The sequence below is a fragment of the Leucopleurus acutus genome (assembly GCF_964270905.1).
Source record: "Leucopleurus acutus genome assembly, chromosome: 7".
Lineage (NCBI taxonomy): Eukaryota > Metazoa > Chordata > Mammalia > Artiodactyla > Delphinidae > Leucopleurus > Leucopleurus acutus.
In genome coordinates this window covers 99,396,806-99,422,577 of record NC_139150.1, presented here as the reverse complement: position 1 = coordinate 99,422,577, position 25,772 = coordinate 99,396,806, and positions in this window count along the sequence as shown.

Here is a 25,772-nt window from a genome sequence, read left to right as displayed (position 1 = left end):
ATGTGAGGATACCTTACGACAACAGTTGGATTAGAGCCCCCTTAATCAACATGATCAGTGTCCATAAGCAGGGACAGAGCCTTTGGCCTTTTTCTTGGGGAAAGAAGATCTTAGGCTACTTTCCAGGATAATTTCCAGTTTCCAGGATAGTTTCTAGACTCTACTTCTCAGGTCTCTAAAAAAACGTAGCCAGAAGTGGAAGCTGTGCCACTGGAACCCAGATTCTAGGCACAGAGTTAGGTCATACCCCTGCCTTCTCTTCTTCTTCCAGGGAAATTCTCTATTCTCATTTGATAGAGGTTTGCAAATGGTTGTGTTTCAGGGGAAGCCTTGCAATTACCTGCCTCATTCACTGTTCTATTTATGTGTCATTTTGTGGGGTTAATTTATTTCAGAGAAATAAAACCCAAGCTTTCTGGTGCCAACCTCAGAGCTGGTTCCCAATCATGGGGTTGGCCAGGATGAAGCAGGAAAGAGGCCTCCCTTGTTCCAGCTAAGATTGCAGAGATGGAAGATCAGAAACACTCTTCCTAGGGCAGATCTAAAAATACAGTGGGATCTCTTCTGAAGCCTTCAAAATTTCAGAGACCACTCCGTGAGGAGCAGCTAAAAGGTGAGACTCTATTTGGGGTAAGGTAGGTCTGGTGAACACACAGATTATTGAGCTACATCCAGTCTTCCTCTGGGCATTTTGCTTTTGTCACTTCTATATTCATACCAGTACCAGGAAATCATAATTGGTTCAGATCTGTCTTTGTCCAACTCTATCTCATGTGCTGGAGTTGGTTGGTTACACTGCCATGGAAACATGGGATTATACCTAATTCTAATGTATTTGACTGAGTGTAGAGGTAGACACCTCAAGCTTCTCTATCAGAGATCAAGGGAGCAGATGTATGGTTCTAGTTCTGGTCTGACCTCTGGCTTGTTGCTTATTTCTCCATGGTATTCACTGTATAAGCCTCCCCTTATTTTTCCCTTGTTGGATGACTTTCGCTCCTTTGTAAGCTCTTACGCTAAACACTTTAGGGTGCATGGCTGCTCTTACCTTGCAGTAATCAATACTTTCCTTTACCTAGCACATAGTAGGTATTTAATAATGTTCGTGGCTCTGGTAACATCTATTCTACAACAAAACAGCAAGTTTCTAGCTATTTCCGTTATTCCCACTTTCCTTGGGGATCTAGGTGCAAAAATGGAGATTGGCCCAATAACTCACCAAATAGAAATAAAAAATTTAAAAGTGTTTGACAGGGCTTCCCTGGTGGCACAGTCGTTGAGAGTCTGCCTGCCGATGCAGGGGACACGGGTTCGTGCCCCGGTCTGGGAAGATCCCACATGCCGTGGAGCGGCTGGGTCCGTGAGCCATGGCCGCTGGGGCTGCGCGTCCGGAACCTGTGCGCTGCAACGGGAGAGGCCACAACAGTGAGAGGCCTGCGTACTGCAAAAAAAAAAAAAATAATAAATAAATAAAAGAAAAATGTTTGACAAACTCTTTAGATTACTGTCTCTTTTCAGATTGTCTGACAGACAAGGATATCCCATGTCCCTTCCAAAAAGGGTGACACTGATCCAGAAAAACAGTGAGTGTGGTAATGCAGAATCTGACCAGATCCATCGCATTGATTTGAGCACTTATTTCTGGTTAAAAAACTGTCTTGAAATTCACTTCCTTGGATCACTCCACTCCCTCCTTAAGTTACCCGTGTTCCTTTGTTCTCCTGGATTGCTGTTTCCGTGCCATATTAATGCAGATGTCTGATCACAACAACTCTCCCCAGCTCAAACCTTGGGAGTTCAGCCTCTCAGGAAACTAGGTTCTCCCCGTGGGAAGCTCCAGCAGGAGAAGTGATGGAAGAAGCAGCCTGAGACTCTTGACTCAAAAAAGATGATTACTTATGAATCTCATCCAACTGCTCTATCCCGGTCTCTCACTGTCACCAATAATTAAGAGCTGACAATACAGCTATTTTCAATGAGAATTTTCACTAAGGAAATTCAAAGTTCTTTAGAAATACCATTTGAAGATCTATCTTAACACCCTGGTAGGGAAAGTTCATAAATCCACTAGATGCTTGAATATAAAATCACTTGAAAAAGTATTAGAAAGGGACAAAGTTGTTACAGTGGAAAAAGCATAGGGTTTAGAGGTAGAATTTTGCCTCCTGGTCCTCCCAAACATTAGCTGTATTATGTTGAACAAGTCACTTAAACTCTTGGATTCTTCATTTCCTCTGCTGTAAAAAATGGAGATAATAAGATACCCACTATTTAGTGAGCACCTACTATTAATTATCTGTAAAATGGAGATAATTAATAGCTACAACTTAGTGAACCCCCCTCCCGCCATGATATGTTACATTTTGTTATCTGCATCTCACTTTAACCTGCAAAATATTTGAACAAATTCTGTCTTGAACACAAATTCAAGAGAATAACATAAAAGTCAGGGTAAAGGTAGGAAAATATTAGAGGCAGAGGTAAGACTGCACTCAGGATACATTTGGAAGCATCTGTTGCTTGGCCCCTTATCCCGTAATCCCTCTGCCACCTCCCTCTGTGCTGCCCCTGCTCACTGTCCCCTCCCCTTGGTCTGGCCACCATCCTTATAAGCAGGGATGCAGAAATGGTCAATGCATAGGTCAGTTTTGGCATTACAACCGGATCTTTGAAATATGTAACTGAGATAATCATTTGAGAGAAAAGAGTTGCTTGGGGTTGAAAATCAAAGTCCTGCAGGATTCAGAGCACAAGGTTTCTGGAAAGAACACATGGAGAGCCCCACTGTTCCAGCCTCCAAGACGGAGCCTTCATAGGCCAAGTAACTGACACAGCCATGGAGGTGAGATCCCGGGAGCATCTCCGCTGAGGCCACTGGCCAAACAGTGCTCTGAGAGGGTGTGTGTGGTGGTGAAAAAGCAGCAAGGATGAAGGTGCACCAGGAGATGCCATCCAGACAGCTGGTGACCAGGGCTGGGGGCAACCCTGACCCTCTCCACCTGTCATGGACTGGTTATATGTCCCCCCAAAATTCATCTGTTGAAGGCCTAATCCCCAATTCGATGGCATTTGGAGCTGGGGTCTGTGGGGGGTAATTAGGTTTATTTACTTATTTATTTTTATAAATTTATTTATTTTATTTTTGGCTGCATTGGGTCTTTGTTGCTGCGCGCGGGCTTTCTCTAGTTGCGGCGAGCAGGGGCTGCTCTTCTTTGTGGTGCTAGGGCTTCTCATTGTGGTGGCTTCTCTTGTTATGGAGCACAGGCTTTAGGCATGCGGGCTTCAGTAGTTGCGGTTTGCAGGCTCTAGAGCTCAGGCTCAGTAGTTGTGGTGCAGGGGCTTAGTTGCTCCGCAGCATGTGGGATCTTCTCGGACCAGGGGTCAAGCCCATGTCCCCTGAATTGGCAGGCAGATTCCTAACCACTGCGCCACCAGGGAGGGCCCCAGGGTAACAATGTTTAAATTAGATCGTGAAGGTGGAGCTCCCATGATGGGTGTAGTGTCTTTTTTTTCGTTTTTCTTTTTTGGCTGTGCCACGTGTCTTGCAGGGTCTTAGTTCTCCGATCAGGGATCGAACCCGGGCCCATGTCACTGAAAGCACTGAGTCCTAACCACTGGACCACCAGGGAATTCCTGGGAGTAGTGTCTTTATGAGAAGAAGAGTGACCAAAGCTCTCTCTCTCCCTGTTCTCACAAAGAAGAGGTCACATGAGGATGCTGCAAGATGGTTCTATCTAGAAACCAGTACGAGGGACCTCACCAGGAACTGAATCTGCCGGCACCTTGATCTTGGACTTCCCAGACTCTAGAACTGTGAGAAATAAATGTCTGTTGTTTCAGGCCCCCAGCCTATGATATTTTGCTATAGTAACCCGAGCTGACCAAGACACTGTCCCCAGCACCCCAGAACATCAGCACACCAGTGAAACAAGCAGAGGAGGGAAGATACATCCAGTGGGCTGGAAAACCCTGAATTGACTAGAAGCAAATTTTCACTAGTCAGCACGACAGAGACTTGGGTTTGAAAATGAGTCACGTTATGGAAATTTAAGAACATTCCATATTTGTATACCTGCTTTTGTGGCCTGAGAAAGTCATTCTTGCTTTTTGTGAGGTGTTGCCACCTGGTTTCTGATAGCGATCTGTGCTAGAATTAGCTAAGGCATCTGTTTTCTGAGCCACCATGCCTCTTTGGGGATCATGCTCTCCATCAACTACGTTTAAGAATGGAGAACAGTCTTAGAGGAAAACATAGGCAGAACACTCTATGACATAAATCACAGCAAGATCCTTTTTGACCCACCTCCTAGAGAAATGGAAATAAAAACAAAAATAAACAAATGGGACCTAATGAAACTTCAAAGCTTTTGCAGAGCAAAGGAAACCATAAACAAGATGAAAAGACAACCCTCAGAATGGGAGAAAATATTTGTGAATGAAGCAAGTGACTAAGGATGAATCTCCAAAACTTACAAGAAGCTCATGTAGCTCAATAACAAAAAAAACAAACAACCCAATCCAAAAATGGGCAGAAGACCTAAATAGACATTTCTCCAAAGAAGATATACAGACTGCCAACAAACACATGAAAGAATGCTCAACATCATTAATCATTAGAGAAATGCAAATCAAAACTACAATGAGATATCATCTCACACCAGTCAGAATGGCCATCATCAAAAAATCTAGAAACAATAAATGCTGGAGAGGGTGTGGAGAAAAGGGAACACTCTTGCACTGCTGGTGGGAATGTGAATTGGTACAGCCACTATGGAGAACAGTATGGAGGTTCCTTAAAAAACTACAAATAGAACTACCATATGACCCAGCAATCCCACTACTGAGCTTATACCCTGAGAAAACCATAATTCAAAAAGAGTCATGTACCAAAATGTTCACTGCAGCTCTATTTACAATAGCCAGGAGATGGAAACAACCTAAGTGTCCATCATTGGCTGAATGGATAAAGAAGATGTGGCACATATATACAATGGAATATTACTCAGCCATAAGAAGAAACAAAATTGAGCTATTGGTAATGAGGTGGATGGACCTAGAGTCTGTCATACAGAGTGAAGTAAGTCAGAAAGAGAAAGGCAAATACCATATGCTAACACATATATATGGAATTTAAGAAAAAAAATGTCATGAAGAACCTAGGGGTAAGACAGGAATAAAGACACAGACCTACTAGAGAATGGACTTGAGGATATGGGGAGGGGCAAAGGTAAGCTGTGACAAAGTGAGAGAGTGGCATGGACATATATACACTACCAATCATAAAATAGATAGCTAGTGGGAAGCAGCCGCATAGCACAGGGAGATTAGCTCGGTGCTTTGTGATCACCTAGAGGGGTGAGATATGAAGGGTAGGAGGGAGGGAGATGCAAGAGGGAAGAGATATGGGAACATATGTATATGTATAACTGATTCACTTTGTTATAAAGCAGAAACCAACACACCATTGTAAAGCAGTTATACTCCAATAAAGATGTAAAACAAACAAACAAAAAAACCCCAAACACCTCAATTAAAAAATGTGCAGAACATATATACAATGGAACATTACTCAGCCATAAAAAGGAACAAAATTGAGTTATTTGTAGTGAGGTAGATGGACCTAGAGTCTGTCATACAGAGTGAAGTAAATCAGAAAGAGAAAAACAAATACCGTATGCTAACGCATATATATGGAATCTAAAAAAATCACTCTGAAGAACCTAGTGGCAGGGCAGGAATAAAGATGCTGATGTAGAGAACAGACTTGAGGACATGGTGGGGAAGGGGAAGCTGGGACAAAGTGAGAGAGTAGCATTGACATATATACACTACCAAATGTAAAATGGATGGCTAGTGGGAAGCTGCTGCATAGCACAGGGAGGTCAACTTGATGCTTTGTGATGACCTAGAGGGGTGGTATAGGGAGGGTGGAAGGGAGGCTCAAGAGGGAGGGGATATGGGGATATATGTATACATATAGCTGATTCACTTTGTTGTACAGCAGAAACTAACACAATATTGTAAAGCAATTATACTCCAATAAAGATGTGAAAAAAATGTGCAAAAAAAAAAGAATGGAGAACAGGAATATTTGGGACTTGATCCTCCGTCACTCTCGGCTGCAGGACCTGAGGGGGCTTTCCCAGGCCCTTTCTGCTGTGGGGCTGCCCCGGCATGCTGGCAGGAGAGGTGGGGACCCTGCCTGAATAGCTCCTCCTCAGCTGCACCCAGGTCTCTGCTTCTTTTGGATCTATTGTCCTGTTGCCTAGGGGCTGGGGGAGGGGGAGGGAGGGCAGGCTGCAGGCTCAGCGTCTGGATATTCACCAGCTTGACAGTCTCCTCCCACCATGCACTCCCATCCTCCAGCCTGTGGAAGAATCAGCTGGTCAGAACAGGGTAGTCTGGCACTTTATCAGTAATTTCCAAATTTATTATTTGTAGCATAAACTTTATGCCAGGATCCTTTTAGGGCTGTGGCATTTGATACAGACATGCTAGTTGAGACTTAAAAATGATCCTCTCTGTTCTCTGTGCTATGAGACTCAGTAGTCGACTCTGAAGCTCAGAAGCTGAGCCCCTGACACTTTTTGTTCCTTTTTTTTTTTTTTTCTGCTGGAACAATGCTTCCCAGAAATAGCAAAGGAATGCTTGTCATATGATTTGAATGGAGAATAACTGAAGTCATGCAGAATAGTATTTGGACACAGATGCATATCATAGGTTATCAGTGATTTTTAAAGATAAGACACAAAGTTGTGTTTAAGATTCTCATGGCCAATGTGAAGAGGAAAATCATCTTAGGATTAATAATGTTCAAAGATTTTTAAAAAATTGCTTTGGAGTAGCACAACTTTTTCTGATTTGAAAGCCATAAAATTTACAAAACAGAAATAGACTCACAGACTAGAAAACAAACTCATGATTACCAAGGGGGAAAGAGGGGTGAGGGATAAATTAGGAGTTTGTGATGAACCGATATTCACTACTGTGTATATAAAACAGATAAACAACAAGGTCCTACTGTATAGCACAGGGAACTATATTCAGTATCTTGTAATAACATATAATGGTAAAAAATCTGAAAAAGAATATACATACATAACTGAAAATCACTTTGATGTACACCCGAAACTAACACAACATTGTAAATCAACTATGCTTCAACAAAAAAATTCTACCAGGGATGTCCATAAAAATATACAATGATGAAGCTGACAGCATTCATGGAATCCTGACAATGGGGACAGCATCAACTTTTATACAGCCACTACTTATGACATCTTCCCAGTGTGCCAATGACATAGTGAAGTGTAAACCCTGAAATAATTAGATAAAAAGTTAAAGAAACCGTATTCAAGGGCTTGACTCTGGTGATCTTAGTTGACCCCAGAATAAATTTAAGAATTCTCAGAGCACTTTTTTCTCAAAATGCAGTCCATGAACCATCTGTACCAGTATCTTAGGGTATGTTATAAAAATGTAGGTTTCTGGGTCCCCCTCTCACCAATAGCATCAGATCCTTTGGGGATAAGACCCAGGGCTCTCTACTTCCAATAAGTCTCCTAGGTGATCCTTATGTACACTTAGATGACCTAGAACAGGGGTGCCTCGCCAATTTTGTGCCATAGGTCCCTTGGCTCTCAGGTGAAGCCTGTAAACCAGAATGATGTTTTTAAATGCAGGGAATCAAATATACATGATTACAAATGAAACTGATTATATTGAAAAGCAATCATCAAAATATTAAGCAAAAATAATTTTTTGATAAATAATGACTGAGTTTCATCATTCATGCATTAAATAACAAGATCTAGCACCAGATATAATAACCACAATAATTTTCAAGACATGATGAGTACAAATGATATTTAGAGATACTTGCAGTCCCTGTAACGTGATATGATATGACTGTCTGTGATTTCTTTCTTTCTTTTTCTTTTTTAAACATCTTTATTGAAGTATAATTGCTTTACAATGGTGTGTTAGTTTCTGCTGTATAACAAAGTGAATCAGCTATACATAAACATATATCCCCATATCTCCTCCCTCTTGCATCTCCTTCCCACACTCCCTATCCCACACCTCTAGGTGATCACAAAGCACTGAGCTGATCTCCCTGTGCTATGCGGCTGCTTCCCACTAGCTATCTATTTTATGATTGGTAGTGTATATATGTCCATGCCACTCTCTCACTTCATCCCAGCTTACGCTTCCCACTCCCTGTGTCCTCAAGTCCATTCTCTACCTCTGTGTCTTTATTCCTGTCCTGCCCCTAGGTTCTTCAAAACCATTTTTGTTTTTACATTCTATATATATGTGTTAGCATGCGGTATTTGTTCTCCTCTTTCTGACTTGCTTCACTCTGCATGACAGTCTCTAGGTCCATCCACCTCACTACAAATAACTAAATTTCGTTTCTTTTTATGGCTGAGTAATATTCCATTGTATAAATGTGCCACATCTTTATCCATTCATCTGTCGATGGACACTTAGGTTGCTTCCATGTCCTGGCTCTTGTAAATAGAGCTGCAATGAACATTGTGGTACATGACTCTTTTTGAATTATGGTTTTCTCAGGGTATATGCTCAGTAGTGGGATTGCTAGGTCGTATGGTAGTTCTATTTTAAGTTTTTTATGGAAGCTCCATGCTGTTTGCCATAGTGGCTGTATCAATTTACAGTCCCACCAACAGTGCAAGAGGGTTCCCTTTTCTCCACACCCTCTCCAGCATTTATTGTTTGTAGATTTTTTGATGATGGCCATTCTGACCAGTGTGAGGTGATACCTCATTGTAGTTTTGATTTACATTTCTATAATGATTAGTGACATTGAGCATTCTTTCATGTGTTTATTGGCAATCTGTATATCTTCTTTAGAGAAATGTCTATTTAGGTCTTCTGCCCATTTTTCGATTGGGTTGTTTGTTGGGTTGATTTTGATATTGAGCTGCATGAACTGCCTGCATACCTTGGATCAGTTGCTTTGTGTGCAAATATTTTGTCCCATTCTGAGGGTTCTCTTTTCATCCTGTTTATGGTTTCCTCTGCTGTGCAAAAGCTTTTAACTTTCATTAGGTCCCATTTGTTTACTTTTATTTCCATTTCTCTAGGAGGTGGATCAAAAAGGATCTTGCTTTGATGTATGTCATAAAGTGTTCTGCCTATGTTTTTGTTCTGCCTATGTTTTCCGCTAAGAGTTTTATAGTGTCTGGCCTTACATTTAGGTCTTTAATCCATTTAGAGTTTATTTTTGTGTACGGTGTTAAGGAGTGTTCTAATTTCATTCTTTTACATGTAGCTGTCCAGTTTTCCCAGCACCACTTATTGAAGAGGTTGTCTTTTCTCCATTGTGTATTCTTGCCTCCTTTATCAAAGATAAGGTGACCATATGTGTGTGGGTTTATCTCTGGGCTTTCTATCCTGTTCCATTGATCTATATTTCTGTTTTTTTGTGCCAGTACTATACTATCTTGATTACTGTAGCTTTGAAGTATTGTCTGAAGTCAGGGAGCCTGATTCCTCCAGCTCCATTTTTTTCCTCAAGATTGCTTTGGCTATTTGGGGTCTTTTGTGTTTCCATACATATTGTGAAATTTTTTGTTCTAGTTCTGTGAAAAATGCCAGTGGTAGTTTGATGGGGATTGCACTGAATCTGTAGATTGCTTTGGGTAGTAGAGTCATTTTCACAATGTTGATTCTTCCAGTCCAAGAACATGATATATCTCACCTCTGTGTGTATCATCTCTAATTTCTTTCATCAATGTCTTATAGTTTTCTGCATACAGGTCTTTTGTCTCCTCAGGTAGGTTTATTCCTAGATATTTTATTCTTTTTGTTGCAACAGTAAATGAGAGTGTTTCCTTAATTTCTCTTTCAGATATTTCATCATTAGTGTACAGGAATGCAAGAGATTTCTGTGCATTAATTTTATATCCTGCTACTTTACCAAATTCATTGATTAGCTCTAATAGTTTTCTGGTAGCATCTTTGGGATTCTCTATGTATAGTATCATGTCATCTGCAAACACTGACACCTCTACTTCTTCTTTTCCAATTTGGATTCTTTTTATTTCTTTTTCTTCTCTGATTGCTGTGGCTAAAAATCTCAAAACTAGGTTGAATAATAGTGGTGAGAGTGGGCAACCTTGTCTTGTTGCTGATCTTAGAGGAAATGGTTTCAGTTTTTCACCATTGAGAGCGATGTTGGCTTTCGGTCTGTCATATATGGCCTTTATTGTTTTGAGGTAAGTTCTCTCTATGTCTACTTTCTGGAGAGTTTTTTAATCAAAAATCGGTGTTGAATTTTGTCAAAAGCTTTCTCTGCATCTATTGAGATGATCATATGGTTTATCTCCTTCAATTTGTTAATATGGTGTATGTATCACATTGCTTGATTAGTGTATATTGAAGAATCCTTGCATTCCTGGGATAAACCCCACTTGATCATGGTGTATGATCCTTTTAATGTGCTGTTGGATTCTGTTTGCTAGTATTTTTTAAGGATTTTTGCATCTATGTTCATCAGTGATATTGGCCTGTAGTTTTTTTTCTTTGCAATGTCTTTGCCTGGTTTTGGTATCAGGGTGATGGTAGCTTCATAGAATGTGTTTGGGAGTGTTCCTTCCTCTGCTATATTTTGGAAGAGTTTGAGAAGGACAGGTGTTAGTTCTTCTCTAAATGTTTGATAGAATTCACGTGTGATACCATCTGGTCCTGGGCTTTTGTTTGTTGGAAGATTTTTAGTCACGGTTTCAATTTCAGTGCTTGTGATTGGTCTGTTTATATTTTCTATTTCTTCCTGGTTCAGTCTCGGGGGGTTGTGCTTTTCTAAGAATTTGTCCATTTCTTCCAGGTTGTCCATTTTATTGGCATAGAGTTGCTTGTAGTAATCTCTCATGATCTTTTATATTTCTGCAGTGTCAGTTGTTACTTCTCCTTTTTCATTTCTAATTCTATTGATTTGAGTCTTCTCCCTTTTTTCTTTTTAATGATTTTTTCTAATGTGGACCATTTTTTAAAAGTCTTTGTTGAATTTGTTACAAAGTTGCTTCTTTTTATGTATTGGTTTTTTGACACCAAGGCATGTGGGATCCTAGCTCCCTGACCAGGGTTCGAACCCACACCCCCATCATTGGAAGGCAAAGTCTTAACCACTGGACAGCCAGGGAAGTCTCCTCTCTTTTTTTCTTGATGAGTCTGGCTACTGGTTTATCAATTCTGTTTATCTTCTCAAAGAACCACCTTTTAGTTTTGTTGATCTTAGCTATTTTTTCATTCCTTTCATTTTCATTTATTTCTAATCTGATCTTTATGATTTCTTTCCTTCTGCTAACTTTGGGCTTCTTTTGTTCTTCTCTCTCTAACTGCTTTAGATGTAAGGTTAAGTTGTTTATTTGAGATGTTTATATTTCTTGAGGTAGGATTGTACTGCTATAAACATCCCTTTTAGAACTGCTTTTGCTGCATCCCATAGGTTTTACATCATCATGTTTTCATTGTCATTTGTTTCTAGGTATTTTTTGATTTCCTCTTTGATTTCTTCAGTGATCTCTTGGTTAGTTAGTAGTGTATTGCTTAGCCTCCATGTATTTGTATTTTTCACAGATATTTTCCTGTAATTGATATCTTGTTTCATATTGTTGTGTTCAGAAAAGATACTTGATAAGATTTCAATTTTCTTAAGTTTACCAAGGCTTGATTTGTGACCGAAGATATGATCTATCCTGGAGAATGTTCCATGAGCACTTGAGAAGAAAGTGTATTCAGTTGTTTTTGGATGGAATGTCCTATAAATATCAATTAAGTCCAGCTTGTTTAATGTATCATTTAAAGCTTGTGTTTCCTTATTTATTTTATTTGGATGATCTGTCCATTGGTGAAATTGGGGTGTTAAGGTCCACTACTATGACTGTTTTACTGTTGATTTCACCTTTTATGGCTGTTAGCTTTTGCCTTATGTATTGAGGTGCTCCTATGTTGGGTGCATAAATATTTACAATTGTTATATCTTCTTCTTGGATTGATCCCTTGATCATTATGTAGTGTCCTTCTTTGTCTCTTATAATAGTCTTTATTTTAAAGTCTCTTTTGTCTGATATAAGAATTGCTACTCCAGCTTTCTTTTGATTTCCATTTGCATGAAATATCTTTTTCCATCCTCTCACTTTCAGTCAGTATGTGTCCCTAGGTATGAAGTGGGTCACTTGTAGACAGCATGTATACGGGTTTTTCTTTTTAATCCATTCAGCCAGTCTGTGTCTTTTGGTTGGAGGCTTAATCCATTTACATTTAAGGCAGTTATCGATATGTGTCTCCCTATTACTATTTTCTTAATTGTTTTGGGTTTGTACTTGTAGGTGTTTTCCCTCTCTTGTGTTTCCTGCCTGGAGAAGTTCCTTTAGCACTTGTTATAAAGGTGGTTTTGTGGTGCTGAATTCTCTTAGGTTTTGCCAGTCTGTAAAGGTTTTAATTTCTCTGTCAAATCTGAATGAGATCGTTGCTGGCTAGAGTAATCTTGGTTGTAGGTGTTTCTCTTTCATCACTTTAAATATGTCCTGACACTCCCTTCTGGCTTGCAGAGTTTCTGCTGAAAGATCAGCTTTTAACCTTGTGGGGATCCCCTTGTATGTTATTTGTTCTTTTTCCCTTGCTGCTTTTAATATTTTTTTCTTTGTATATAATTCCTGACAGTTTGATTAATATGTGTCTTGGTGTGTTTCTCCTTGATTTATCCTGTATGGGACTCTTTTCACTTCCTGGACTTAGTATTTCCTCACATATTAGGGAAGTATTCAACTATAATCTCTTCAAATATTTTCTCAGTCCCTTTTTTTTTTTTTTTTGTGGTACACAGGCCTGTCACTGTTGTGGCCTCTCCCATTGCAGAGCACAGGCTCCGGATGCGCAGGCTCAGTGAACATGGCTCACGGGCCCAGCCGCTCCGTGGCATGTGTGATCCTCCCAGACTGGGGCACGAACCCATGTCCCCTGCAGTGGCAGGTGGACTCTCAACCACTGCACCACCAGGAAAGCCCTCTCAGTCTCTTTTTTTCTTCTTCTTCTTCGGGGACCCCTATAATTTGAATGTTGGTGTGTTTAATGTTGGTCCAGAGGTCTCTGAGACTTTCCTCAATTCTTTTCATTCTTTTTTCTTTATTCTGTTCTGCAGTAGTTATTTCCACTATTTTATCTTCCAGGTCACTTATCTTGTTATTCTACCTCAGTTATTCTGCTATTGATTCCTTCTAGGGAATTCTTTATTTCATTTATTGTGTTGTTCACCACTGTTTGTTTGGTCTGTAGTTCTTCTAGGTCCTTGTTAAATGTTTCTTGTATCTTCTCTGTTCTATTTCCAAGATTTTAGGCCATCCTTACTATCATTACTCTGAATTCTTTTTCAGGTAGACTGCCTATTTCCTCTTCATTTGTTTGTTCTCATGGGTTTTTACCTTGCTCCTTCATCTGCTGTGTATTTCTCTATCTTCTCATTTTGCTTAACCTACTGTGTTTGGGGTCCCCTTTTCACAGGCTGCAAGTTCATAGTTCCTGTTGTTCTTGTTGTCTGCCTCCAATGATAAGGTTCGTTCTGTGGGTTGTGTAGGCTTCCTTGTGGAGGCACCAGGTGCCTATGTTCTGGTGGATGAGGCTGGATCTTGTCTTTCTGGTGGGCAGGACCATGTCTGGTGGTGTTTTTTGGGGTGTCTGTGACCTTATTATGATCTTACACAGCCTCTCTGCTAAGGGGTGGGGTTGTGTTCCTGTCCTGCTAGTTGTTTGGCGTAGGGTGTCCAGTTCTGTAGCTTGGTGGTCTTTGAGTGGAGCTGGGTCTTCAGGTTGAGATTGTGATCTCTGGGAGAGATTCTTCATTTGATATTACATGTGGCTGAGAAGTCTCTGGTGGAAAAATGTCCTGAAGTTTGCTCTCCAACCTCAGAGGCTCAGGCCTGACACCTGGCCAGAGCACCAAGACACTGTCAGTCACACACCTTAAAAGAAAATGGAGAAAAAGAAACAGAGAAAGAAAAATAAAATAAAGTTATTAAAATAAAAAATGAAATATGTATTATTAAAATTAAAAAAATAAAAAATGGGGAATCTTCAAGATGGTGGAAGAATAAGATGTGGAGATCATCTTCCTCCACACAAATATATCAGAAATACATCTACATGTGGAACAACTCCTACAGAACACCTACTGAATGCTGGCAGAAGACCTCAGACCTCCCAAAAGGCAAGAAACTCCCCACGTACCTGGGTAGGGCAGAAGAAAAAAGAAAAAGCAGAGACAAAAGAATAGGGATGGGACCTGCACCAGTGGGAGGGAACTGTGAAGGAGGAAAAGTTTCCACACACTAGGAAGCCCCTTCATGGGTGGAGACTGCAAGTGGCAGACGGGGTAAGCTTTGGAGCCACGGAGAAGAGCGCAGCAGCAGGGGTGCACAGGGCAAAGCAGAGAGATTCCCTCACAGAAGATTGGTGCTGACCAGCACTCACCAGCCCAAGAGGCTTGTGTGCTCACCAGCCAGGGTGGGTGGGGCCTGGGAGCTGAGGCTCGGGCTTCAGAGGTCGGATCCCATAGAGAGGACTGGGGTTGGCTGCGTGAACACAGCCTGAAGGGGGCTAGTGCATCACAGCTAGGAGTGAGGGAGTCTGGGGAAAACTCTGGAGCTGCCAAAGAGGCAAGAGACTTTTTCTTTTGTCTCTGTTTCCTGGTGCGCAAGGGAGGATTAAGAGCACCACTTAAAGGAGCTCCAGAGACTGGCGCAAGCCACGGCTATGGGCGTGGAACCCAGAGACAGGCATGAGATACTAAGGCTTTTGCTGCCACCACCAAGAAGCCTGTGTGCGAGCACAGGTCACTATCCACACCTCCCCTCCTGGGAGCCTGTGCAGCCCCCTACTGCCAGGGTTCCGTGATCCAGGAACAACTTCCCTGGGAGAACACATGGTGCTCCTCAGGCTGGTGTAACGTCATGCTGGCCTCTGCCTCCGTAGGCTCGCCCCACACTCCATACCTCTCCTTCCCCCACGCCTGAGTGAGCCAGAGCCCCCGAATCAGCTGCTCCTTTAATGCCGTTCTGTCTGAGTGAAGAACAGATGCCCTCAGGTGACCTACATGCAGAGGCGGGGCCACTTTCAAAGCTGATTCCCAGGAGCTGTGCGAACAAAGAAGAGAAAGGGAAATTTCTCCCAACAGCCGCAGGAGCAGCAGATTAAATCTCCACAATCAACTTGATGTACCCTGCATCTGTGGAATACCTGAATAGCAACGAATCATCCTAAATTGAGGAGGTGGACTTTGGGAGCAATGATATATATATATATATATATATATATAATTTTTCCCCCTTTTTCTCTTTTTGTGAGTGCGTATGTGTCTGCTTCTGTGTGTGATTTTATGTGTACAGCTTTGCTTTTACCATTTGTCCAGGGGTTCTCTCTGTCCATTTTTTTTTAATATAGTTTTTAGCACTTGTTACCATTGGTGGATTTTTTGTTGTTGTTCTTACTCTCTTTCTATTTCTTATTATTTCAAAAATATTTTTTATAACTTTTTTATTTTAATAACTTTATTTTATTTTACCTTCTTCTTTCTATTTTTCTTCTCTCTTTTATTCTGAGCTGTGTGGATGACAGGCTCTTGGTTCTCCAGGCAGGCGTCTGGGCTGTGCCTCTGAGGTGGCAGAGCCAAGTTCAGGACACTGGTCCACAAGAGACCTCTCAGCTCCACATAATATCAAAGCAGCAAAAATCTCCCAGAGATCTCCATCTCAATGCCAAGACCGAGCTCCATTCAACGACCAGCAAGTTACAGTACTGGACACTCTATGCCAAACAACTAGCAAGACAGGAACCCAACCCCATCCACAAGCAGAGAGGCTGCCTAAAATCATAATAAGGTCACAGATACCACAAAACACACCACCAGATGTGGATCTGCCCACCAGAAATACGAGATCCAGCCTCATCCACCAGAACACAGGCACTAGTCCCCTCCACCAGGAAGCCTACAAAATTCACTGAACCAACCTTAGCCACTGGGGGCAGACACCAAAAACAAGGGGAACTACGAACCTGCAGCCCGCGAAAATGATACCCCAAATACAGTAAGTTAAGCAAAATGAGAAGACAGATAAACACACAGCAGATGAAGGAGCAAGGCAAAAACCCACCAGACCTAACAAATGAAGAGGAAATAAGCAGTCAACCTGAAAAAGAATTCAGAATAATGATAGTAAAGATGATCCAAAATCTTGGAAATAGAATGGAGAAAATACAAGAAACATTTAACAAGGACCTAGAAGCACTAAAGAGCAAACAAACAGTGATGAACAACACAATAAATGAAATTAAAATTCTCCAGAAGGGATCAATAGCAGAATAACAGAGGCAGAATAATGGATAAGTAACCTGGAAGATCAAACAGTGGATATAACTACTGCAGAGCAGAATCAAGAAAAAAGAATGAAAAGAATTGAGGACAGTCTCAGAGACCTCTGGGACAATATTAAACACACCAACATTTGAATTATAGGGTTCCCAGAAGAAGAAGAAGAGAAAAAGAAAGGGACTGAGAAAATATTTGAAGAGCTTATAGCTGAAAACTTCCCAAATAAGGGAAAGGAAATAGTTAATCAAGTCCAGGAAGCACAGAGAGTCCCATACAGGATAAATCCAAGGAGAAACACGCCAAGACACATATTAATCAAACTATCAAAAATTAAAAGCAAAGAAAAAATATTAAAAGCAGCAAGGGAAAAAACAAATAACACACAAGGGAATCCCCATAAGTTTAACAGCTGATCTTTCAGCAGAAACTCTGCAAGCCAGAAGTGAGTGGCCGGACATATTTAAAGTGATGAAGGAGAAAAATCTACAACCAAGATTATTCTACCCAGCAAGGATCTCATTCATATTTGACAGAGAAATTAATACCTTCACAGACAAGCAAAAGCTAAGAGAATTCAGCATCACCAAACCACCTTTACAACAAATGCTAAATGAACTTCTCTAGGCAGGAAACACAAGAGAAGGAAAAGATCTACAATAACAAACCCAAAACAATTAAGAAAATTGTAATAGAAACATATATATCGAAAATTACCTTAAATGTAAATGGATTAAATCCTCCAACCAAAAGACAGACTGGCTGAATGGATACAAAACAAGACCCATATATATGCTGTCTACAAGAGACACACTTCAGACCTTGGGACACATACAGACTGAAAGTGAGGGGATGGAAAAAGATATTCCATGCAAATGTAAATTAAAAGAAAGCTGGAGTAGCAATTCTCAGATCAGACAAAATAGATTTTAAAACAAAGATTATTACAAGAGACAAAGAAGGACACTACTTGGATTGATCAAGGGATCAATCCAAGAAGAAGATATAATAATTGTAAATATTTATGCACACCCAACATAGGAGCACCTCAATACATAAGGCAAATACTAACAGCCATTAAGGGGAAATTGACAGTAACACAATCATAGTAGGGGACATTAACACCGCACTTTCAGTAATGGACAGATTATCCAAAATAAAAATAAGTAAGGAAAAAAATTTAAATGATACATTAAACAAGAGGGACTTAATTGATATTTATAGGACATTCCATCCAAAAACAACAGAATACACATTCTTCTCAAGGGCTCATGGAATATTCTCCAGGATAGATCATATCTTCAGTCATAAATCAAGTCTTGGTAAATTTAAGAAAATTGTAATCTTATCAATATCTTTTCTGACCACAATGCTATGAGACTAGATATCATTTACAGGAAAAAGTCTTTAAAAAATACAAACACGGGCTTCCGTGGTGCCACAGCAGTTGAGAATCTGCCTAATAGTGCAGGGGATACAGGTTCGAGCCCTGGTCTGGGAAGATCCCACATGCCATGGAGCAGCTAAGCCCGTGAGCCACAACTACTGAGCCTGCGCGTCTGGAGCCTGTGCTCCACAACAAGAGAGGCCGTGATAGTGAGAGGCCCGTGCACTGCGATGAGGAGTGGCCCCCACTTGCCACAACTAGAGAGGGCCCTCACACAGAAGCGAAGATCCAACACAGCCAAAAATAAATAAATTAATTAAAAATATACAAACACATGGAGGTTAAACAATACATTACTTAATAACCAAAACATCACTGAAGAAATCAAAAATACCTAGAAACAAATGACAATGAAAACACGATGACCTAAAACTTATGGGATGCAGCAAAAGCAGTTATAAGAGGGAAGTTTATAGCAATACAATCCTACCTTAAGAAACAAGAAACATCTCAAATAAACAACCTAATCTTACACTTAAAGCAATTAGAGAAAGAAGAACAAAAAACCCCCAAAGTTAGCAGAAGGAAAGAAATCATAAAGATCAGATCAGAAATAAATGAAAAAGAAATGAAGGAAATGATAGTAAAGATCCATAAAACTAAAAGGTGTTTCTTTGAGAAGATAAACAAAATTGATAAACCATTAGCCAGACTCATCAAGAAAAAAAGGGAGAAGACTCAAATCAATAGAATTAGAAATGAAAAAGGAGAAGTAACAACTGACACTGCAGAACTACAAATGATTATGAGAGATTACTACAAGCAACTCTATGTGAATAAAATGACAACCTGGAAGAAATGGACAAATTCTTAGAAATGCACAATCATCCAAGACTGAACCAGGAAGAAACAGAAAATATGAACAGACCAGTCACAAACATCGAAATTGAAACTGTGATTAAAAATCTTCCAACAAACAAAAGCCCAGGAGCAGAGGGTTTCAAAGGCGAATTCTATCAAAAATTTAGAGAAGAACTAACAGCTATCCTTCTCAAACTTTTGCAAAATATAGAAGAGGTAGGAACACTCACAAACTCATTCTGCAAGGTCACCATCACCCTGATACCAAAACCAGACAAAGATGTTACAAAGAAAGAAAACTACAGGCCAATATCACTGATGAACATAGATGCAAAAATCCTCAACAAAGTACTAGCAAACAGAATGCAACAGCACATTAAAAGGATCACACACCATGATCAAGGGGGGTTTATCCCAGGAATGCAAGGATTCTTCAATATACCCAAATCAATCAACGTGATACACCGTATTAACAAATTGAAGGAGAAAATCCATATGATCATCCCAATAGATGCAGAGAAAGCTTTCAACAAAATTCAACACCCATTTATGATAAAAACCCTGCAGAAAGTAGGCATACAGGAAACTTTCCTCAACATAATAAAGGTCATATAAGACAAACCCACAGCCAACATCATCCTTAATGGTGAAAAACTGAAACCATTTACACTAAGATCAGGGAGAAGACAAGGTTCTGCACTCTCAACACTATTATTCAACATAGTTTTGGAAGTTTCAGCCACAGCAATCAGAAAAGAAAAATAATTAAATGGAATCCAAATTGGAAATGAAGAAGTAAAGCTGTCACCATTTGCAGATGACATGATACTCTACATAGAGAATCCTAAAGATGCTACCAGAAAACTACTAGAGCTAATCAATGAATTTGGTAAAGTAGCAGGATACAAAATTAATGCACAGAAACCTCTTGCATTCCTATACACTAATGATGAAATATCTGAAAGTGAAATTAAGAAAACTCTCCCATTTAGCATTGCAACAAAAAGAATAAAATATATAGGAATAAACCTACCTAAGGAGACAAAAGACCTGTATACAGAAAACTGTAAGACACTGATGAAAGAAATTAAAGATGATACAAATAGATGGAGAGGTATACCATGTTCTTGGACTGGAAGAATCAACATTGTGAAAATGACTCTACTACCCAAAGCAATCTACAGATTCAATGCATTCCCTATCAAACTATCACTGGCATTTTTCACAGAACTAGCCCCCAAAATTTCACAATTTGTAAGGAAACAAAGAAGACTCCGAATAGCCAGAGCAATCTTGAGAAAGAAAAACGGAGCTGGAGGAATCAGGCTCCCTGACTTCAGACTATACTACAAAGCTACAGTATTCAAGACAGTATAGTACTGGCACAAAAAGAGATATATAGATCAATGGAACAGGATAGAAAGCCCAGAGATAAACACATGCACATATGGTTACTTTAAATTTGATAAAGGAGGCAAGAATATACAGTGGAGAAAAGACAGCCTCTTCAATAAGTGGTGCTGGGAAAACTGGACAGCTATATGTGAAAGAATGAAATTAGAACACTCCCTAACATCATACACAAAAATGAACTCAAAATGGATTAAAGACCTAAATGTAAGGCCAGATATAATCAAAGTCTTAGAGGAAAACATAGGCAGAACACTCTATGACATACATCACGGCAAGATCCTTTTGACCAGCCTCCTAGAGAAATGGAAATAAAAACAAAAATAAGAAATGGGAAAACTGAACAGCTGGGAAACTGGACAGCTATATGTGAAAGAATGAAATTACAACACTGGAAAACTGGACAGCTATATGTGAAAGAATGAAATTACAACACTCCCTAACACCATACACAAAAATGAACTCAAAATGGATTAAAGACCTAAATGTAAGGCCAGATATAATCAAAGTCTTAGAGGAAAACATAGGCAGAACACTCTATGACATACATCACGGCAAGATCCTTTTGACCAGCCTCCTAGAGAAATGGAAATAAAAACAAAAATAAGAAATGGGACCTAATGAAACTTAAAAAGCTTTTGCATAGCAAAGGAAACCATACACAAGACGAAAAGACAACCCTCAGAATGGGAGAAAATATTTGCAAATGAAGCAAGTGACAAAGGATTAATCTCCAAAATTTACAAGCAGCTGACACAGCTCAGTAACAAAAAAACAAACAACCCAATCCAAAAATGGGCAGAAGACTGAAATAGACATTTCTCCAAAGAAGATATACCATTGCCAACAAACACATGAAAGAATGCTCAAATCATTAATCATTAGAGAAATGCAAATAAAAACTACAATGAGATATCATCTCACACCAGTAAGAATGGCCATCATCAAAAAATCTACACACAATAAATGCTGGAGAGGGTGTGGAGAAAAGGGAACCCTCTTGCACTGTTGGTGGGAATATAAATTGGTACAGCCACTATGGAGAACATTATGGAGGTTCCTTAAAAAACTAAAAATAGAACTACCATATGACCCAGCAATTCCACTACTGGGCATATACCCTAAGAAAATCATAATTCAAAAAGAGTCATGTACCACAGTGTTCATTGCAGCTCTATTTACAATAGCCAGGACATGGAAGCAACCTAAGTGTCCATCAACAGATAAATGGATAAAGAAGATATGGCACATACATACAATGGAATATTACTCAGCCATAAAAAGAAATGAAATTGAGTTATTTGTAGTGAGGTGGATGGCCCTAGAGTCTGTCATACAGAGTGAAGTAAGTCAGAAAGAGGAAAACTAATACAGTATGCTAACACGTATATATGGAATCTAAAAAAAAAAAAAAAGTGGTCATGAGGAACCTAGGGGCAAGATGGGAATAAAGACACAGACCTACTAGAGAATGGACTTGAGGACATGGGGAGGGGGATGGGTAAGCTGGGACAAAGTGAGAGAGTGGCATGGACATATATACACTACCAAATGTAAAATAGATAGCTAGTGGGAAGTAGCCGCATGGCACAGGGAGATCAGCTAGGTGCTTTGTGACCACCTAGAGGGGTGGGATAAGGAGGGTGGGAGGGTGATGCCAGAGGGAAGAGATATTGGGATGTATGTTTATGTATAACTGATTCACTTTGTTATAAAGCAGCAACTAACACACCATTGTAAAGCAATTATACTCCAATAAAGATGTTAAAAAAAGTGTAAAAATCTTGATATTTTTAATATTGATTATGTGTAAACATTTTGCATATATTGACCTAGATAAAATGTTATGAAAACTAATTTCACTGGGAAAGTAAAAAATAAAAAAGTAATAAAGAAAGAGAAAGAGGGCTTCCCTGGTGGCGCAGTCGTTGTGAGTCCGCCTGCTGATTCATGGGACACGGGTTTGTGCCCCAGTCCGGGAAGATCCCACATGCTGCAGAGTGGCTAGGTCCGTGAGCCATGGCCGCTGAGCCTGCGCGTCCGGAGTCTGTGCTCCCCAATGCGAGAGGCCACAACAGTGAGAGGCCCGTGTACCACAAAAAAAAAAAGGAGAGAAAGAAAGAAAGAAAAGAGCAACCAACCCAAAAAAGAAAAAAAAAAAAAAAAGCAAAACTGAGAGACAGAACCCTAGGATAAATGGTTAAAGCAAAGCTATACAGACAGAATCACACAAAGAAGCATACACATACACAGTCACAAAAGGAGAAAAAGGAAAAAAAAATATGTATTAAAAAAAAGGATAGAGCAACCAAATCAAGAAACAAATCTACCAATGATAATAAGCTCTAAATACTAAATTAAGATAAACATAAAAGCAGAAAGCGATCAGATGCAGAAAGCAAACCCCAAGTCTACAGTTCCTCCCAAAGTCCACCTCCTCAATTTTGGGATGATTCATTTTCTATTCAGGTATTCCATGGATGCAGGGTACATCAGTTTGATTGTGGAGATTTAATCCACTGCTCCTGAGGCTGCTTGGAGAAATTTCCCTTTCTCTTTGTTCGCACAGCTCCTGGCGTTCAGCTTTGGATTTGGCCCCGCCTCTGAGTGTAGGTCACCTGAGGGTGTCTGTTCCCTGCTGCGACAGGTCAGGGTTAAAGTAGCAGCTGATTTGGGGGCTCTGGCTCACTCAGGCCAGGGGGAGGGAGGAGTGTGGATGCGGGGCGAGCCTGCGGCAGCAGAGGCCAACGTGATGTTGCAACAGCCTGAGTCGCGCCGTCCGTTCTCCCGGGGAAGTTGTCCCTGGATCACGTGACCCTGGCAGTGGCGGACTGCACAGGCTCCCTGGAGGGGAGGTGGGGATAGTGACCTGTGCTCGCACACAGGCTTCTTTGTGGCGGCTGCAGCAGCCTTAGCGTCTCATGCCCGTCTCTGGTGTCCGCGCTGATAACCATGGCTCGCACCCGTCTCTGGAGCTCCTTTAAGTGGTGATCTGAATCCCCTCTCCTTGTGCACCCCAAAACAATGGTCTCTTGCCTCTTAGGCAGTTTCAGACTTTTTCCCGGACTCCCTCCTGGCTAGCTGTGACGCACTAACCCCCTTCAGGCTGTGTTCACGCACCAACCCAAGTCCTCTCCCTGCGCTCCGACCGAAGCCCGAGCCTCAGCTCCTAGCCCCACCCGCCCCAGCAGGTGAGCAGACAAGTCCCTCGGGCTGGTGAGTGCCGGTCGGCACCGATCCTCCGTGAGGGAATCTCTCCGCTTTGTCCTCCGCACCCCTGTTGCTGCACTCTCCTCTGAGACTCCGAAGCTTCCTCCCCGCCCACCCACCGTCTCTGCCCGCCAACGGGCTTCTAGTGTGTGGAAACTTTTCCTCCTTCACAGCTCCCTCCCAGAGGGAGGGCATGTCCCGTCCCTATTCTTTTGTCTCTGTATTTTCTTTTTTCTTTTGCCCTACCCAGGTACATGGGGAGTTTCTTGCCTTTTGGGAGGTCTGAGGTCTTCTGCCAGCGTTCAGTAGGTTTTCTGTAGGAGTTGTTCCACATGTAGATGTATGTTTGATGTATCTGTGGGGAGGAAGGTGTCTCCACATCTTACTCCTCCACCATCTTGAAGCTATCTCAGTGTCTGTGATTTCTATTGGTGATAAAGTAAGAGGTACTGCTATTCCACATTTGTGGTTTGTTTCTTACATTCATAATTAAAGGAAGTTAGTGAAAAATTAAATATACATTTTTTTCTTTTTACATTCATGGGCCCCTCTCCAACCGCAGGTTAAGAATATCTGTTTAAGGCACTTGAAAAGATGTTCAACATCACTAATTATTAGAGAAATTCTAATTGAAACTACAATGAAGTATCAACTCACACAGGTCAGAATGGCTTTTATCAAAAGGTCTACAAATAATAAATGCTGGAGAGGATGTGGAGAAAAGGGAACCCTCCTACACTGTTGGTGGGAATGGTAATTGGTGCAGCTACTATGGAGAACAGTATGCAGGTTCCTTAAAAAACTAAAATTAGATCTACCATATGATCCACCAATTCCATTCCTGGGTATATATCCAGGAAAAAACAGAAACTCTAATTCAAAAAGATACATGCTCCCCAATGTTCATAGCAGCACTATTTACAATAGCCATGACATGGAAACAACCTAAATGTCCATTGACAGATGAACAGATAAAAAAGATGTGGTACATATGAACAATGGAGTATTAGCCATAAAAAAGAATGAAATAATGCCATTTGCAGCAACGTGAATGGACCTAGAGGTTATCATACTAAGTGAAGTAAGTCAGAGAAAGACAAATATCGTACGGTATTACTTATAGGTGGAATCTAAAAAAATGGCACAAATGAACTTATTTACAAAATGGAAACAGACTCACAGACATAGAAAGCAAACTTATGGTTACCAAAGGGGAAAGGGGGAGTTTGGGATTAACAGATACCCACTACTATATATAAAATAGGTAAACAATAAGAACTTACTGTATAGCACAGAGAACAATATTCAATATCTTGTAATAACTTATAATGAAAAAGAATCTGAAAAAGATTTTATATATATACACATATATGTTTGTATGTATCTATATATCTATATCTATGTCTAACAGAATCACTTTGCTGTACACCTGAAACTAACACAACATTGTAAATGAACTATACTTTAATTAAGAAAAGAATACCTGTTTAATGAGATGATGGAATGCATGAGCTTTGGAACACCTTGCATGAACAAATGTGGGTGTGTGTACACAAAACACAGACACACAGACACACACACAATATTTTTGCTACTATGTCTGATATGGACTGAACACAGGCTATTTAAAATCATAGTCTTGATGAGAATGAGCACAGCTAGCTAGTGTTATCATTTAAAGATAGAGCCATATGCTTTGGCAATCAGCTAGACAGAGGACAGTTTTAAGGTTTACTAATGAAAATATGAGTCTGTTTAAGAAATGTGACTGGCTAAATGGACCCAGTACTTTCACACTTTCTCTGTGAGATGATCTGATCTATTCCAGAACATGAACACGTAGGTGAAAGAAGGCCAAGTTCTGTAATATAGAGCATCACAGCAATAATTCTGGCCTGGAAATGTTTCAAAGCAGGTGTTACCATTCACCCACCAAGAGCATAAAAAACCCAATAAAAGATATCAGTGTTTTCCAATCTGCTATACATGTGTTTTGAAGAAGATGTTCAATTAAAAAAATGTTTCTGTGGTCAAATAAGCTTGAGAAATTCTGCATCCTAAATATCTTCTCTCAGTAATTCACAGCATATTAGCCTTGGCTGAGAAATTTATAGGTAAGGAAACCTTTTTGTTTGTTTGTTTGCTTCTTTGGTACGCAGGCCTCTCACTGTTGTGGCCTCTCCCGTTGCGGAGCACAGGCTCCGGATGCGCAGGCTCAGCGGCCATGGCTCACGGGCCCAGCCGCTCCGCGGCACGTGGGATCTTCCCGGACCGGGGCATGAACCCGTGTTCCCTGCATCAGCAGGCAGACTCTCAACCACTGTGCCACCAGGGAAGCCCTCAGTTTTGTTTTATGCATCAGAATCTCTTGAGAGCCTTAAAGAAATACTTTAAAAATACCCACCACTCAGAGATTATGATTTAACTGGTTTATGGTGGGGTATTTAACAAAAATTTCCTCGGGTTGAAAGGCACGGGTGAACCCATCATTTTGAAAAGCTTATGTCACCATAGACC